At 44.9% G+C, this 17,303-nt stretch overlaps 1 protein-coding gene across 3 annotated transcripts in view; it reads left to right on the top strand.

Annotated features, from left to right (window-relative positions):
- ZBTB7C (zinc finger and BTB domain containing 7C) overlaps positions 1-17,303 on the top strand; it is a 386,806-nt gene that overhangs the window by 9,401 nt on the left and 360,102 nt on the right. The window lies entirely within an intron of this gene.

Genomic DNA, 17,303 nt, shown 5'->3' with positions numbered 1-17,303 from the left:
TTTGGGGGAAAGGGTGTGTCCCCAAATGTATTTTAAGCTCCTGAAGTCAGTGGCACTGTTGTCATTGCACTCTGGTGAGTGGGGATTTGGGGTTTTAATCTCCCCACCGGCAACTTCTGGAGGGAAGGAAGCTTTCTCTCCTTTTATGGAGTGTCTCCTCTTTTTAAAATGAGATTGTCACTAAGTAACTGGCTTGTGTCTACCTGACGACCCCAACTCCCAGACAGGAAAGGGGCTTGCCTGCTCTAAGAGCTGCTTCAGACGAGGGCCAGGAAGGCTGTCCTGCTCTCAGGTCCCTCCAGAAGGCAGTTGAGGAGCCCAGGGCCAGAACCTGCTGCCACCCGCCACCCCACCGGCCAGTCCTTCTGCAGCCACGGTGCCTCCTCAATTTTTCTCCTGCAGCTAACAGATGATGCAACAGGCTGCCTTGAACTGTTTTTAAATGAGGATTTCTCTTTTATGTTTTCCTAAAGCAGATTTTTTATTACTTTTCCAAACATTGTTTGCTTTGAATTTTTAATTTAATTTTTCCGAATAGGTCAACACCTCCATGGTTTAAAATTCAAAAGGTACAAAAGGGGTTTTAAAGTGAAACATCTTTCTCTCACTGCTGTTAGTTTCCTTACCCTGAGGCAGCCACTATTAATGGTTTCTTCAGTTTAAAGACATTTTATGCAATACAAAACATATGTGTGTATGTGTGCATCCATGCGCATGGTATTTTTAAAAAATTCTTTACTCAAATGGGAGCTTATCTCACGCATTGAATCTCACTTTGCACTTAACGTCTTGGAGATATCTGACTGTCTGACAATTATACCTTGACTTATCTAACCAGCCCGCCTACATGGATATTTCAGTTGTTTCCAGTCTTTTGCTGATACAATACCTAGTGATTTTTGTATGAAAGGGATCCTTGATTTTTCTGAATACAGGAAGATTTATAGCACTCTAAGAATAATTTTGCCAAGTTATTGTTCACAAGACACTTCAAAGGATAAAATTGCTTAATTGTTTAAGGATTAAGGTAGAATAAATAATTTTTGGTTGAACTTCTTAGAAAACGAATCATGTACTCAACAGTGATTTATGAAATCAGTGTTTCCTGAGCTCCCACTATGTGCTGGATGCTGGGCCAGGCAAAGGTGGGGGTGGGGGGACAAAGAAAAGGGCAGGAGGGATGGTGCTCACGTTGTGGGGGTGGGGAAGCGGTGGGGTCTGAGATAAGCCAGTGACTTTGATGGGAGAAGAGAACAGACGCAGCTTCATGCTGGGGAAAGGAGGTTAAGGCAGCATCGGGCATAGCCTTGATCAAGGCAAAGAGAAGCCACAGAGGTCGTATTGGGCCCTTTGACTTGGGGTGAGGTGCAGGGTATCAGGGAGGGGGCTCTGGGCTGATCAACTCTGTGGGAGCTTAGGCTTTCCTGACCCCAGCTTGTGGCACCATGTCCTTGGTCTCACTTGGCTACCTCAAGGTCACTGCCCATATGCAGGGTCCTCCAAAGGGCAGCTCACCTTGAGGGCCCTTGAAATTCCTCTGGCTTCAGAGTCTGGTAAGCAAAACTCTTTCTCTCAGGCCAATCCCTTCGCAGCAAACAGGCAGCAGTGGCCGAGCAGCCCTGTGGACAGAGGGGGCTGTGGACACTGGGGAGAAATCATCCTTGCTGTGTGGAAGAAGGCTTTGCCTGCCTGACCTGCAGATCCCAGGACTTGTCCCTGTGTGTACACAGCTTGATGTTCCCCTTCTGAGTTGAGGGAGATCTGCTTCCAATGAATGCTGTCCCTAATCCCGGCAGCCAGCCCTTTCGGGGGCTCAGGATGCTTTTGGAAACAGACTGCAGGGTCAGAGTGTAGACCTCCATCAGCAGGCTTGAAGGCGACAAGCTAAAGTTGCTGAATAGTTGTGGATTGGCCCTGGAAATACCTGGTCACGCAGAAGCTTTGCTGCTTTTGTGTGTGTGCAGGTAGGGAAGCTGTGATCCCACAGGGAATACAAGGTGCATTAGGATTCTGATGGAGTCTTTGGTCCTGGGTGAGGTTCTGCAGGGGATCAGGAGAAGCCCAAGACATGGTCTTGCCTTCAAAGATGCAAAAATTTGTTTGTGAAAATATATGCAAGACATATATAAGCTTATGCTGAAGAGCTAAATGACATAGTGTAGCTTGTAAGATTTTAAAGAAGAGAGTCCTAGAATCTGTGTGCTTAGAGTTGGCAAGTTGTGAGACCTGTGATGAACTTGGCGAAGGGAGCTGGTAGGAGGATGAGAAATGACATTGCTGAGCAACCACAACAGGCACTTTGTATGTGTGACATAGCCGCTCATTCTCACAGCAACTTTCAATTTAATGTTATTATTCCAAATGAGCAGATGATGAACTGAGGCTTGGAATGTTTAGGTTAACTTACTTGAGGTGATACGGCTATCTGGAAGTGGAAGAGCTCTGATTCCAGAGCCCAAATTCTCTCTACTGCACCTAAATTGGCCCTGAAGTTCCTAGAGGGTATTCAGGTGGGGAACCGCCTGTACAAAGGAATGGTAGCGGGACCAACATGATGGGGGCCAAGCTCAGTGAAGAAATCTGTAGGTGTGTGTAGGAAGCAGGAGGAAATACATTTGGTTAAGGGGGTCAGGCATGGGGAAGTAATTGCAGCAAATCTTAACTCCCAGGCTGGTTCCCGCCCTGTGCAGTTCACATCTGGCTTTCTGCCTAGTTTAGCTCAATATGCTTCGGGAAATGGCATAATTTCCATTTTAGCCTTAAACAATAAGAATTTAGGAAGAGATTATCCACTTGATACCAAGTACTAAAACCATTTATTTTAGTCCAGCGCCAAACTGGAATGATTTTTATTCATTGACCAATATCTCTTCTTAGGGCATTTTAGGAAATTGCTTTTGGAGCCACGTAAAGCACTGTTGTAAAAATGTAACAAACAGCACCAAGAAATATCAGATCACTAAATTCAGGTGATAAGACATCCCAGAGGTAGGCGTCCACCTATGCTTTATAATTCTATAGACGGATACTTGTATATTTCAACTTCTATGAGAGCCATGTGACTTGCTGACAACCACCATTGTGGCTCGTGGTTCAGCATAAGAATTCTTGTATTATATTCACTCTGTGTGATGTGGGCCAAGTAATATGTGTTGTTGGGGTGATGAGTGGACAGGAACAGAGTGAAGGAGTTGAAGGCTAACAGATCTTGTGTAACGATTAGGCTGTGAAATGTGGCAAGGAGATTCAAGGACCTCATTCAAAGGCTCACGTTTGCATATGCTTCCTTCGGTGGAATTATTATCCATCTTTGTAATCTCAAGGTTTCTCTGTCCTAGTACTAGCTTACAACTAAATATAAACCACTTAAACAAAAAAAGCCCTCCTATGTCTCTGACTGTCTTTAGCCCTTAGGAACCTGTGCCTTGATGAAGTATGAGTAGGTGGTGGACCCAGAGCTCACCTGATGAGGTTTTGTTCATGTCAGGCTTCTTGTCTTGGCTTTTGCAGAGTATTTATGGAAAGCTTCCTGAAGGCAGGGAAAATGCTTCTGATTTCTCATGTAGCTCTGATGTTACATGTGCTTGTGCCCATTTTGCAAATCATCTCCTAATCTGGATAATTTCCAAGAACTCAGAAATCTTGCTCATCAGCTGGGTAGTACAATGACAAAGCAGAGGGCAACATCCTAGTTATTGTCCTTGCCTGCCATTGGAAAGTAGTTGTGTCCTTGCCTCTGTCTATACCTGGAATCCTTGGGTGTTTTTCTAAACTGCTTTGAGAGGGGGGTAGGGATGGAGAGAAAGGTTGTAAAAGTGAATTATTTGACAAAATAATATTTCTGCTTACATTACAGAAAGCTAAATCATCCTGTGTTCTACCCCCGTTGCTTTGCTGGAATTTCTTGTGACAGATTCTGATGCGCCAGATTCCACCACCTCCCTGAGAGTCACCTATTTGCAGAAGTCATTATAAGCCATTGTTTAACTAAAAGCTTTTTTCTTTTCTCTCCTTACAATTTTTAAGACCCTGCATCTGTATAGACCTGACTCAGCAGCTTTCTAGTTTGAGAATTTTTTACTTCTTCTCAGATTCTGGATTGCACTTCCCTAATGTCCTGTTCTTCATTCAGAGATGGCTAAGACTGGCCCAGACTTTGGCTCCAGGTGGGAAGTAGTTTCACCACAAAAGGACACATTTTTGTATGGGGACTCTGCCCCCAGTCCCTGGGTACCTGGTGACTGAGCTCTCCTTCCCGCCTGCTTCATGGGCAGACTAACATTTTTACCAGTGTAAATGGTTACATTCCCTGGGAAAGTAGCCATTTGTCAGGGTGGTAAAGCATTCGCGTAGAACACAAGTACACAGATCCACCTTCATACACATCACCCCCAACCTCTCTGACACACACACACACACACACACACACACACACACACACACACACATTCTCTCTCTCTCTCTCCTTAAACGAGATCGTGGATGAAAAGCACCCAGCACAGTGACTGTCACAGAGGCCAGAACTCAGTAAATATTATTGACTATCACTAATATTATAATGACCATGAGCAGGAGGAAAATATAGCCCCCAGACCCTTTGTTGTCATGCTGGAGAATCAGCAGGCACTCTTCCCTAGCTTAGTGACCCTTCCTGATGCTTTTTAATACTCCATCCTTCACACACACACAGCACATTAAGAGTCAGTTCATTCTTGGGATGTGTGCAAAATTCCAATTCCTGTCAGGAGAATTTATATGTGGTTTTAGAGGGGATAATCGACCAGTTAGTATGTGCGCGCTGATTTTATACACATACGCGTCGCCGTTTACAGCACACATTATAACATCTTCAGTCTCTGCCAAGAATGTGTATTTCTTAGCCCCGTGCATTTGCATATTATGGGTTCATAATTTCAAATAGCTGTAAAGATCTCTACAGAAAAATCTAGTCACTGTACTCTGATGTTCTAAATCTCAATATAGTAGTAGAACCTGGCTAATTTTTGCCCCTGCTAATGTATTAGCCTTGTAATTTTTACACACATACGCACACAGACACACACAAACCCCTGACGTTACCCTACTTCTAAGCAAAGATTTAATAGCTGGGAGCTGAGTTACACTGCCTACTTCCCAGACTTCGTTACCTTTCCAAAATATATCATACACATGGCGCAATGTACTATGGTCTTACTACAGATGATTAAAAAGAAAAGATTTATCAAAATGAATGAACCCACTGCATCTGATCTTTCCCTGGTTCGGGTCCCTCACCCCCTACCCTTCAGCTTGAGTCATCTGCTGAACCTCTGGCTTAGCTGAGCGCTGTGAATGAGGCAAAGAGCTCTTCAGAAATTGCTCTTTCAAGCTAGTATCACTAGAAAACCCGGCTACTGACACCGCCCCCTCTAATCAATCATTAGAGAATCTGCCAGAGGCAGCACTTGATTTGACCAAACAAAATAGAGCAGCAGGACAGAGATAAACTTCTGGGACATTTCTTAAGGTCTTGCAGGTACAACACACCTGCATTTTAAAAATGGTCACATGGAGGTTTTGGAAGTTCAGGAAAAAAAGAATGCCAACTTGAAGTCTATTCTACCCCATCTCAGTGTAGGGAGAATTAAATAGCTGAACTATGGAAGTTTTCAAGTGCAATGGCTGTGATAGAAATACTTCAAAATCCACTGTAGCATTGTTGACCTGGGGCCACCAAGACTGGAGACTGGCCAGGCCTGGGAAGGGGAGCCAGTGATTGCTTCATTGTGTCCTCGGCTTTGCTCTTTTGATGCTCAATTAGAAAGTAAATGCTGCAAAAGGCACCTTGAAGATTAGGAACTCTATGCCTTTTTGGCTATCTGGGAGGGTCTCGTCTTCCTGAAAGCAAAGAAACATCATTTTCCAGTGACTGAAGCAGCATCGTTCCTGACTCTGGTGCCTGAGGTTGATGATTTCAGGTTGGTTATGATTATCTTGGTGCCTCTCAGATTTTGCCCTTTGTGGTTTATTTTTAATTAGGGGCGATGGCTATAGTCCTCTGTGTGCGTGTGTGTGTGGATGTGCACATACATGCATGTGTGTGATCATTTGGAAGGTGTCCTGACCAAAATGCCTTTAGTTTCGATTCAGAGCTTAACCAGAGAAGAATCAAATGAAATCTTTACATTAAGACATTCTTTTAACATTTTTAGCAGCTTTATTGAAGAATAATTTACATGCCATAGAATTCACTTTGTTTTAGGTGTACAATTCAGTGACTGACTTTATAGTGAGAGACAGTCAGGGAGAGAGGGTGTTGGTGAGGCCGTGACTCTAGAAAGGGGAAAAAAAGGGAAAGGAATCCCTTTGTTTCATGCCCGGGCAAGTGCGTCATCTAGCTTCACCTTCCCTGCAGAAGGGAGCCAAGGGGGCAGGAAGTGTGGTGGTTGGAGCAGGCCTGGTGGGATGGCAGGGGTGGGGGGTGGGGAAGTGGGAGTGGGGATATTGGGGGGCAGCCATACTCTGGGCAGGGCCCCGCTTGATTCCACTCGAGTCCCACCCTGGCAGGTGGGCTCTTCAGGGCTTGGATAAACAACATTTCCTCCCTGGTTATTAAGAGTTCACAAATGCCAAGGTGTTTTCACATCAAAAAGCATAGTTATCAGCATATTTAGTGAAAACCACTTCCAGTTCTCACTAATAGACAGTGCTGAAGCGAATTTCTGAGGTCATCCTGGCCAGTATCTTCTATATGTACACAACCAAATACTGTCCCTGGAGCTGAAGTAAGAGGTCTAGGGACACTCACTGGTCAGCAGTAGAGCTGAGACTGAATCGCGGTCTCCCAGCTTTCCAGGCCTTTTTCACTGCACTGTCCTGCCAGAATGACCCTAGCGTGGGCATTGGAGGAAGAGGTCAGAAAGGCAACATGGAGGTCACCAAATACCCATTTTTCTCCTTTATAGGTTTCTTGCAAAGCACTTCCCTCCCTCGGCTCCAGAGCAATTTTTGGCTGCCCAGAGCAATCTCAGTAAGGACACTGTGCTTTCCCAGTCTGATTTCTTTATTGTTTGTGGGATAGGGGAGAGATTCTGGTAAAAGCTGGAAAAACTGCTAGAAGAGTTCTGAAAGAGCTGTAACACTCACTGATTTTCAGGCAGTTCTTACCACTTAGCAATCCTGAAAGGATTGGAGCTCAAGCACGGAACTTCCTAACTTTGGCCTTTATCCAGTAAGCAGCAATCTTGATTATACCTAATAACTCCAAGCAAGAAATGAGGCCAAACAGAGAAACACAGCCATAGCTTGCACTTGGACTTCTGGGCAGAAACCACAATTTTAAATCCCAGTTACATTCTTTTGGGGTGTGTCTCTGTGTTTTGAAAGGAAGTTCTGAAAAACTGTATTTTGGGACAAAAAAAGAGCATTTCATCTTTAAGAATTCAAAGCTTTAAAAAAAGTTGGTGAAGAAATCAATTGTGTGTAGATACAAGTATTTATTAGACACCCAATGTGTGGTGGGAAGGGAAGATCTTGTGCTTTGAAAGGGGACCAGTCTTGCCCTCTGATTTAAGGGACCAGCACAGAGAATTCACCCTGCTGGGATTCTTACTTAGAGGCCTTTCCTTTCAGCCTTTGCCAGCTGGTGTGGAGCAGAAAGCCAACGAATGGGGCAGAAAGCCAAGCTCTCCCTTGCACTGAGTGCCAGAGAGAGGAGAAGTAGGTACAACAGACCCTAAACAGAGGGGCAAAGTCCTCACAGTGAACGATGACAGTTGTGGCCGGGACAACTGAAAAGCTGTAAGAATTTTAACTTCTTGAGGAGATAGCTTGAGGTCTTAGAGCTTTCCTTGAGTTTCTACAAGCTGGGTGAGCCAAAGAGACAAGAGTGCTTGAACAGTAGTTCTCCAAGCGAGGCCCTAGGCTACAACACCAGCATCTGTTGGGATCTCGCGAGAGATGTGCATTTTGGGGTCCCACCCTACCCAGACCACCTGAATCAGAAACTCTAGGGGTGGGCCCAACCACGTGTAGTTCAACAAGCCTTCTGGGAGGTTCTGATAAACTCTCAAGTTTGAAAACCACAGCTGTAGAAAGAAGGAGGGTTCACTTAAGCAGTGATTGTTAACAGCTGAGGATCAGAATACTGATTTTGTATTATTTTTGTGAACATGGTAATTCGTTAAGTCATGTCTGGTTAATTTAATAAAGGGTTTGATATTCTGTAGAAAATATAGTTGACTGACTTGCATATCAAACATTCAATGAACTCCACTCAGAGCATGAAAGAAATGTTGACAGTCAGATAGACTGGGCTTTCAACCCTGGCTCTGCCACTGGACCATTTGAAGTTGAACATGTTACTTCAGATTTCTGGGCTTCATTTTTCTCCTTGAGTAAGATCAGAGTAACATTGACAACTTCATGGAGTTCTGGACAATAAAGAAGACTGAGAGACATCTTCTAGGTAGAGCCAAGCTCAGCACTTCAGCCTGCCGGGGCCCGTGGAGAGGACGTCCCTTCACTTGGCTGGCTCAGTTCTGAGGCCGCTGCGTCACATGGCGGCGGTCACCCAGATGCCATGGTTTTACTTCTCTGGAGTGGAGCACCAGTGTTGGAAGGAATTTTGAAGCTCCAGTTCACTCACTTCATTTTATAGATGAGGAAATGGAAACTTGGAGGTTTTAAGCCATACAACTAGTTATTAGCAGAAGGAGGGTTGGAGTCCAGGTCTGCTGCAGCCAGTTCAGTGGCTTTCTCACCCATGGCAGTTGTCTTCATGCATTTTGGCCCTGTAGCACATGAAGGTAAATGCAAGAGTCGTTAGCAGGAGCCAGAGAAAGGGTCTTTTGTCAATTGCAAAGCCCTCAGGCAGAGGAGAGGGAGACCCAGCGACTGCACAGCCCTCTCCAGCCGCCACGGGGACCAGGCTCTTAGTGCCTCTGGAGGGATTAGCATGCAATCTCTTTTGAGATAGGCATGTGGATGGCAGAACTGTGGCCCACTGGGGCTGGAACCAAACCTTGGCGATGCTGGGACGCAGCATCTCATTTTACCTGTGGGGAAGTGGAGGCTCAGAAGTGAAGCCCCTGGTCAGGGCTGGAATTTACTCTCGAGGTGAAGCTGCTGGCAGGTTTTAAGCAGGTGACAGATAGGAAATCATCACCAGCAGCTATTAAAAATTGGGCTCCAAGTGTTACCTCTTGGGACCGTGACTGGGCATGACAGTGGGAGGCGCTTTTGCTTTGCATTTTATTTACACCTTTGATACCGTCTGGATTTTTTGTTTGTGTCTTACTTTTGTTATATGTGTGTGTTAAAAAACTAATTTAAAAAATGACACTCTTTTCTAGATCAAAGAAATGAATTCTGTGGAGCCGAATATGTAGTACTTTGGAAAGATGATCAAAATAAATTACTAAGCAAAAAATGATACTTTTGGGGTATGATTCCATTTTGATTAAAATGTATCCATGTATTAAAAAAGTCTGGAACAATGAATATTAAAATATTATTAACATTTTCTTGTTTTAGCCTATCTTTATCTTCTATTTTGTCTAGTGTGAAGATATATTACTATTGTGGTTAGATAAAAATAATTATTGATTTTAATTAAAACAGAAAAGCACAGGTATCTCAGGACAAGCCAGCAGATGCTCCTTCGTTCAGGGCTCCCGATCCAGCCCTTGTCCCTTCATATGGATGGCTGGCCATAGCTTCATTTGACACCAGTGGTGGCATCTTTAAATACACTGAAAAAATTTTTCTATTGGAAATCCTCTGACACCAGCTAAGTATAGGACATCTCCTGATGTGGAGATGGGAGTCTAGAAAAACCCGCAAATAGATAATTCAGAGAGCGTTAGTTCATTAATTCATTCAAAAATATGTATCAAGTGCCTCTTCGTGCCAGGCACTGTACCGGGCTCTTCACATTCAATCGTGCCTTACAGGGCATGGTTGCTCACTTTCCCCTGAGCGTTCTCCTTTCCAGTGTTGATCCAGTTCTTTGTTTTTATCAGGGAGAGCCTCACTGCACAGGAATGTGGTTTCAGCTGGGCTCTTCAGTAATGAGCAGGCTGGGGTTTGGGCTTAGGGTGGCCTGGATGGAGGGTGAGGCTATGAGTCTACCCTGGGGAACACCCAAGAGAAATCCTGCCCATTACAACCATTTATTGGTGTTTTCCTGTATCAGGCACTGGGCCAAGTGCTTATACATATTTTCAATCTCTACAAGAACCCTTTAAATGCAAAAAAAAAAAAAAAAAAAAAAATCCAAGAGTCATGAAAGTAAAGGGCCTGACTCTGGGTCACACATTAGGAAGTAGCAGAGTCAGGAATTGAATCCACTTTTTTTTTTTTTGGTCTATCTTTGAAGCCCTCTGCCTTCACCCTGTTCTCCTATAACCCCATCTACAGGGTGGTATAGACCCTCAGGTGCTCACAAGGCCCAACACACACACACACACACACACACACACACACACGAGAGAGAGAGAGAGAGAGAGAGAGAGTTAAAGGGCTCTGAACATCACTCCATGAATAAATGACAGAATGTGGTTTTGCAGCCTGCAGTTACCCTGCTACTCCAGCCCGAGGCTTCCACATTAGTTCAGACTGCAGGGCAATTATTTAGAAAGTGTGATGACTCAGAAGGGTTGGGCTGCAGTGGAACCTGGTCCAAATAAAGACTAGGGGGCAGAGGAGAGGTCAACTTAATCCTGTAAACAAGACGATACAGAACAAGGTGGAGTGTAGTCTTTGAACTCTTAAGAACATAGAACTGATTTGTACTTCTAAGGAATCTTTTTGTCCCTACTTGTTCTAGATCAATCAACTATCCATGTACTACCAATTACTTCCATATAAGATGATCTGTGCAAATATCTCTCTTCCAGCTCCAACTTCTGTGATACTAGTGTTTGCCAGTTTATTTTTATTTTTATTTTTTTCTAGAGAGGGGCATTGGTCTGTTGCCCAGGCTGGAGGGCAGTGGTGCAATCATGGTTCACTGTAGCTTTGACCTCCTGGGCTCAAGCAGTCCTCCTGCTTCGGCCTCCCAAGTAGCTGGGATCACAGGCATGTACTACCGCGCCTGGCTGTCAGTTTAAATAAAATATTTCAAAATCAGTTTGCTAAAGCCAACTTCTCTCATGAATTTCCCATTATAAAAAAGAGAGCAAATATAAGCACTGCAATATTTTGAAAATACGTTTTCAATCAGTTACTCAGCAACAGTTTATTCCATTCTTTCTATATACCCAACACACTGCTAGGTGCTGTGGGGAAGTCTGCGGGAAACATAGGACATAATTCCTGACCTTAAGGAACACATTCCTCGCTAGGGAGAAGAGATGAATGTCCATTGAGACAAAATGAAAAAAAAAATGCAAGATAGATTCGTATTTATATTTGGCATTGGGATTAAGTGGCAAACTGGTCTTGAAGATGTTCAGCAGAAGGACACCAGAGAGGGCAGGGATAATTAGGGTGGTTTTGTGGCTCAAGTGAGTTCTGAAGTGTGCCTGGGATTTCAGTTGAAGGGAGGCAAACAGGCTTATAAAACAAACCTACAGAGGCCAGGTGCAGTGGCTAACGCCTGTAATCCCAGCGCTTTGGGAGGCCGAGGAGGGCGGATCACTTGAGGTCAGGAGTTCGAGACCAGCCTGGCCAACATGGTAAAACCTCATTTCTACAAAAACTACAAAAATTAGCTGGGTGTGGTGGTGGGTGTCTGTAATCCAAGGTACTCTGGAGGCTGAGTCAGGAGAATCGCTTGAACCCAGGAAGCGGAGGTTGCAGTGAGCTGAGATCGCACCACTGCACTGCAAGACCCTGTCTCAAAAACAAACAAACAACAACAACAACAACAAACCAAACCAAACAAAAAACCTGCATAGCCAACTAGACCAGCATAGAGGGCGAAAACCATGCTTTTTGTCAAATGGTACTGTTTATTCTGTTTTGCTGTCAGCTGGTTTGCCGCTTCTGATAAAGCTAGCCCTTGCTGTGTGCATGCAGGTTATAGTGCCCAGGCTCATATTTCCTCTTCTTGCTGCACCTCCTCTCTGGCCCATCTTCATGTTAGTTTCTCTGTCTCAAAGGAAGATAGAGGCAAAGAGACATGAAGGTCAAACTCATCTGTTTTGCAACTTAGTGAAGTTCAGGGAAGAGATTCATGGTAGGAGGCAGCTAGCTGTAAGTGATGATAAAATGAGACCTGGCAGCTATCTGTGGATTTCAGATGACCGTGTTTTCCAGTAGTCTCCATTACAACTGCCTGTTAGAAATAAAACCCCATTCATTTTGAGCATCTATTAAAGTGGAGGCTGGTTTGGTAGATTAATGCAGTACATTCCTTACTGGTCTCTTCCTCTCTAATCCACCCAGTGGGGCTTCCTGGAATGCTATTCGGCACACTTCACCTTTCTACCAAAAAACCCTCCAATGAGTTCAGAAACCAGACCTCCAAATCCACTCTTGACCAGACTCCGATTGCCTCTCTAGTCTCATTGTCTCTGCATCTTTGCATACCCTGACTCCAACTACTTTGCTGTTCCTGAACATGACATGATATGTCATTCCCCATCCTGGTTTTTGCTTATTGTAGCCCCTCAACCTGAATGTTCTTTACTTCACTTCTATTAAAATCCAACTCATCTTTTGAAATTCACCACACATGCCTCCTACTCCGAGAAGTCTTCCTAGATTATTCCACTGGAACTAATTACTCCTATAGCACCGTGGAGTGAGAAAGCAGAGCGACAACAGAGTAGCTGCATGCTGGGCCTCTGGGAGGGTTTGGAAGATTTGGCAAAGGACAGACTCCAGAGAGGTGTGGGAGACTTGGGAAGATAGAAAGCGCAATTTGAGTAATATTTCTATTGGTTATCAAGTGGTGTCTGATAACATTTTTTTGAGATGAAGCACAATAAGGCTAGAATTTCCTTTCAATTATCTTAGGTTGCTAAACTCTGCATCTTTGACTGAGCGTCCTTGCAGAGACGGGGCAATGTGTGGCTCTTGAATTTATTCACGTAACCAATTGCATTCTCCCAGCACATCTGTATACATGGCTGCATCCCATCATCCTACACTCAAGGTTGTTTTTGTATATCTCCTGCTATTCTATGGGCTGGATTTTCCAGAATGGCTCTGATGTGTGGTTTGAAAAATATGGTCGCTGTGGGTAAACCCAGTCTCTTCAGCTTAGATGGCATTCATCTCTTTGGCAAGTATCAGTACCACTTTGTTGGCATCCACTCACTTTCTAGGGTAAGCACTGTACTTGCTGAGTGGATGGAAGCAATAGGCTTAGCATCCGAGTTCACCTGGACCTTGGGCTGGTGCATGTTTTTCCCCTGTGGACGCTCAGCATTTGCCCTCTGCTCTTCTCTGTCTGTTCTTTCTGCCTTTCAGCATCTAGCATGGAAGATTCTTGCTATTAGTGATGGTTGAGCAGGGGGCTGTGGGGGCCAGGGAAGAGGGCAGGTTGTCCTGAGTCAAGCACAACTGTACTGATTATCCTTGGGATGGATGGAGAAGCCTTTTTTGACAGTCAGAGTTCAGCCTACAGTGTGCTAACCAAAGAGAGCAGCCTATTCTTAGTAGACAGTCTTCCTGATTGCACTCGACAGGGGTGGAATGGAGGATAATGGGTAAGGAACCAGAAAAGGTGGAGATTAGGTGTCTTAGACCTCTGCCTTCTAGTTCACATATTGTATAATATCTGTGACTAACCATAAGGGGTTAAAAATGAGTGGATTTGTGGGGAGGGGGAAGAATCTCCCCGTCATGGAATCAGGGCAGCTGAAAAGGCCACTCTGAGGGAGCTTTGTAGAGACACATGGGCCGTGTGTCTGCCACCCTGGCTGCCAGCAGCACGTCGTGTGGGCTGGCGAGGAGTGAGAAGCAGGCAGCCTTGTGCATGTTTGAAACCACAAATCACGACTCGGCAAATATCGAGGGTTTCCTGTGTATTTCTGAACCGCTAGCTGGAAAAGGTTAAAGGGGCCTTTTGTGTGCTTCAGTTACTTCTCTGCATATGTCCATCTCTGCCCTGCTACCTTACACTCTGAATGGTGCATGCGTTCCGGGCGGGCCTGCCTTTGTGCAGGGCATGTTTGCCCACTTCACAACAGCATGTGCATTTAGACTTGCAAGGGGGGTGACTTTCTGTGGTGCTACCCACTCTCTCCAGCTGTACCCCCAAATGAGATCTGTCATGGCTGGGCTGCGCATAACCAGTTGGCTGGGATAGGAACTGAGGCCTTGACTGTAGCTCCTCCTCATGGTGTTCTCATCAGCGACCCCCATCAGCCTCAGCAGAGGTCATCGCCAGCTTCCTAATGGCCACACACTGCAGGACATTGTAGGTACTGTGATTTGTGGCCTATAAAAATACTTTTGGCCCAAACAGAAAAATATTGACTCTAAATTGAAAAAAGAGCTACAGACCAGAAAGTAGTAAAGACGGAATAAGGTATATACAAAATATCATATGAGGTCCCTTCTGCTCACCTCAACTCCAAGGCCATCGCGGTAACCCCATCTGAAGGATGTGGGTGCATTTGGGTATGTCAACCATGATGTGAGGTTGCACCTAGCACCATGAGTCATCATCTCACATGACCTTCTGCTGCTTAGGGGTGTCCAATCATTTGGCTTCCCTGTGCCACACTGGAAGAATTGTCTTGGGCCACACATAAAATACACTAACACTGGCTGGGCGTGGTGGCTCATGCCTGTAATCCCAGCACTTTGGGAGGCTGAGGCAGGTGGATCACTAGAGTCCAGGAGTTTGAGACCAGCCTGGCCAAGGTGGTGAAGCCTCGTCTCTACTAAAAATACAAAAATTAGCCGGGCATGGTGGCGCATGCCTGTAAACCTGGCTATTCGGGAGGCTGAGGCGTGAGAATTGCCTGAACCAAGGAGGCAGAGGTTGCAGTGAGCCAAGATGGTGCCACTGCACTCCAGCCTGGGTGACAGAGCGAGACTCAATCTCAAAAAACAAACAAACAAACCAAAAAACACTAACACTAATGATAGCTGATAAGCTAAAAAAAAATTGCAAAAATAAAATCATGTTTTAAGAAAGTTTACGAATTTGTGTAGGGCTGCATTCAAAGCGCATGTAGCCCACAGGCTGTGGGTTGGACAAGCCTGTACTACATCTTCAGCAATCCCTCTCCCAACTTTCTAACCACACCCTTCAGTCTCCAATAGCCTCTATTCTAGGAATGTATTGAGAGGGAGAAGGGGCAGACTGCCCTTTCAAAAACAAGTCTCTTCCTGCCTCTATATAGCTTCACCAGTCGTGTTCTGAATCCCTCAGTTCCCAGTGTGGTGGGAGCTCCAGGGAGCAGTCTGGCTCCTAGGTATGAGTGCGGATAGATTTGTCTTAAAGCTATGCTTGCCAAGTACACTTCAGAAGACTGAGACAATGGACAAAGTGCCTTCTGCCTTGTTAGAGGCTGTGGGTGGGGCTTGTCCTGGGATGGGGACTAAACCCAAAGCTGACCGTTGCTCAAGCCTTGTATCTTATTTCCATCCTTCTTCCCTTCACCTTTGTCAATGAAGCAGTTCTCTAGTCTTGTTGATTTGACTCCCTGAATATCTCCTGACTTCTTCCCACTGGCTCAACATTTGTTGTTACTGCTCTAGTTCAGGCTCCTGATTTCACATGAGGCAATGCACAAATAACCAAGCACAGAGTATCTGTCCCCACTAGTTCTGATCCCTAAAGTTATTTCGTCCCCAGGATTATCTTTCTAATACCCATGCTTAGGTCGAGGCTCCATCCAGCCTGGCTTCCAGAGCTCCCTTCCAGCCTTACTTAGGCACCACAACCCTGATCACACTCTGCCGTGTGCTGAGGGAAGTCATGAGGCTCCATCCAGCCTGGCTTCCAGAGCTCCCTTCCAGCCTTACCTAGGCACCACAACCCCGATCAAACTCTGCTGTGTGCTGTTTCTACAACGTGCCAGACTCAGGTGCCTTTCTCCCCACCCCACCTTTTTCGGTGCCTTAAATATTTAATTTTAGGCAATCCAAACATCAAAAAGTATGAAAAGAAATGTAGTGAAAAATATTCTTCTATCCTTAAGCCCCATCAGTTTGAAAAAGATTGCACTTGGCCAGGCACGGTAGCTCACATGCCTGTAATCCCAGCACTTTGGGAGGCTCAGGCAGGCGGATCACTTGAACTCAGGAGTTTGAGACCAGCCTGGCCAACATGGTGAAAACTTGTCGCTACTAAAAATACAAAAATTAGCCAGGGGTGGTGGTGTGTGCCTGTAGTCCCAGCTGCTCGGGAGGCTGAGGCAGGAGGATCACTTGAACCTGGGAGGTCGAGGCTGCAGTGAGCCGAGGTCGCGCCACTGCACTCCATCCTGGGTGACAGAGTGAGTGAGACCCTGCCTTAAATAAATAAATAAATAAAAGATTGTAATTGAATTAGTTTTCTACAAAAGTTTTTGTTTTTTGTGAGGGGGATTCTGTAAGGGGTTATTAATAAAGGGGAATTCTGTATTGACCTAGGCCAGTAGGCTGGTGGGTTTGAGGGTCGGGCTGACAATTGGACTCATGGTCTTCTGAGGCTAAGATGCTGTTACCTCCAGTTCTGCTCAGGTTAGGGAAGCAGGCGCAATGTCATGCCTGTAAATGAAAATTCACATGTGGCCTGGCAAAATTAAGGAGAAAATATCACGCCAAATTTGAGTTCCTGTTACTCAACAACCAAAATGTTTATGTTGCCTGTCACTTTTACACTTTTCAAGTTGCAGGGCATACCTTGAGAGTATAGAAGGGGAAAACGAATGTTAACTCCTGGTCAGCTGCTTACGTTTTATCATTCTAGGTAGTTTTTTACTTCTAAGCTCTGTTATTCCATGGGCCATTAGTATAGTTTGTCCTAAACTAATCTGTATATAGGCAAAGAATTTAAGTGTTAGCTGGAGTTATGCATACTTAGTAGGGCAAATTTCCGGCACAGCAATAACATGCATGCATGCAAAGTCATTCGTGTGACTTTTGAGTTATATTCTATTAGGGTTTCTGCATCATCAACCTTCTTTTGTGGCTTGAATAATACAGAGTTGACTGAGAAAAGTAAAATATTTAGGTTTCTCTTATGTAGGAAGGAGTGTCGTCACCGAGGATGTGGGACCCTAAGTGGTAGGTTTTGAAGAAGCGTTTTTATAATAGTAGCTGTCGACAACTTCACTTTCTTTGTTTTACATTAAAGAGATTTATATATTAATACTTCTTGCTATCAAAAACAGAGTGGAAATAGCCGTGGCATAGTGAAGTTTAGCGATATTGGC

Source organism: Pan troglodytes, chromosome 17 (assembly GCF_028858775.2).
Source record: "Pan troglodytes isolate AG18354 chromosome 17, NHGRI_mPanTro3-v2.0_pri, whole genome shotgun sequence".
Classification (NCBI taxonomy): Eukaryota; Metazoa; Chordata; class Mammalia; order Primates; family Hominidae; genus Pan; species Pan troglodytes.
This window is presented reverse-complemented; position numbering and strand designations above follow the sequence as displayed.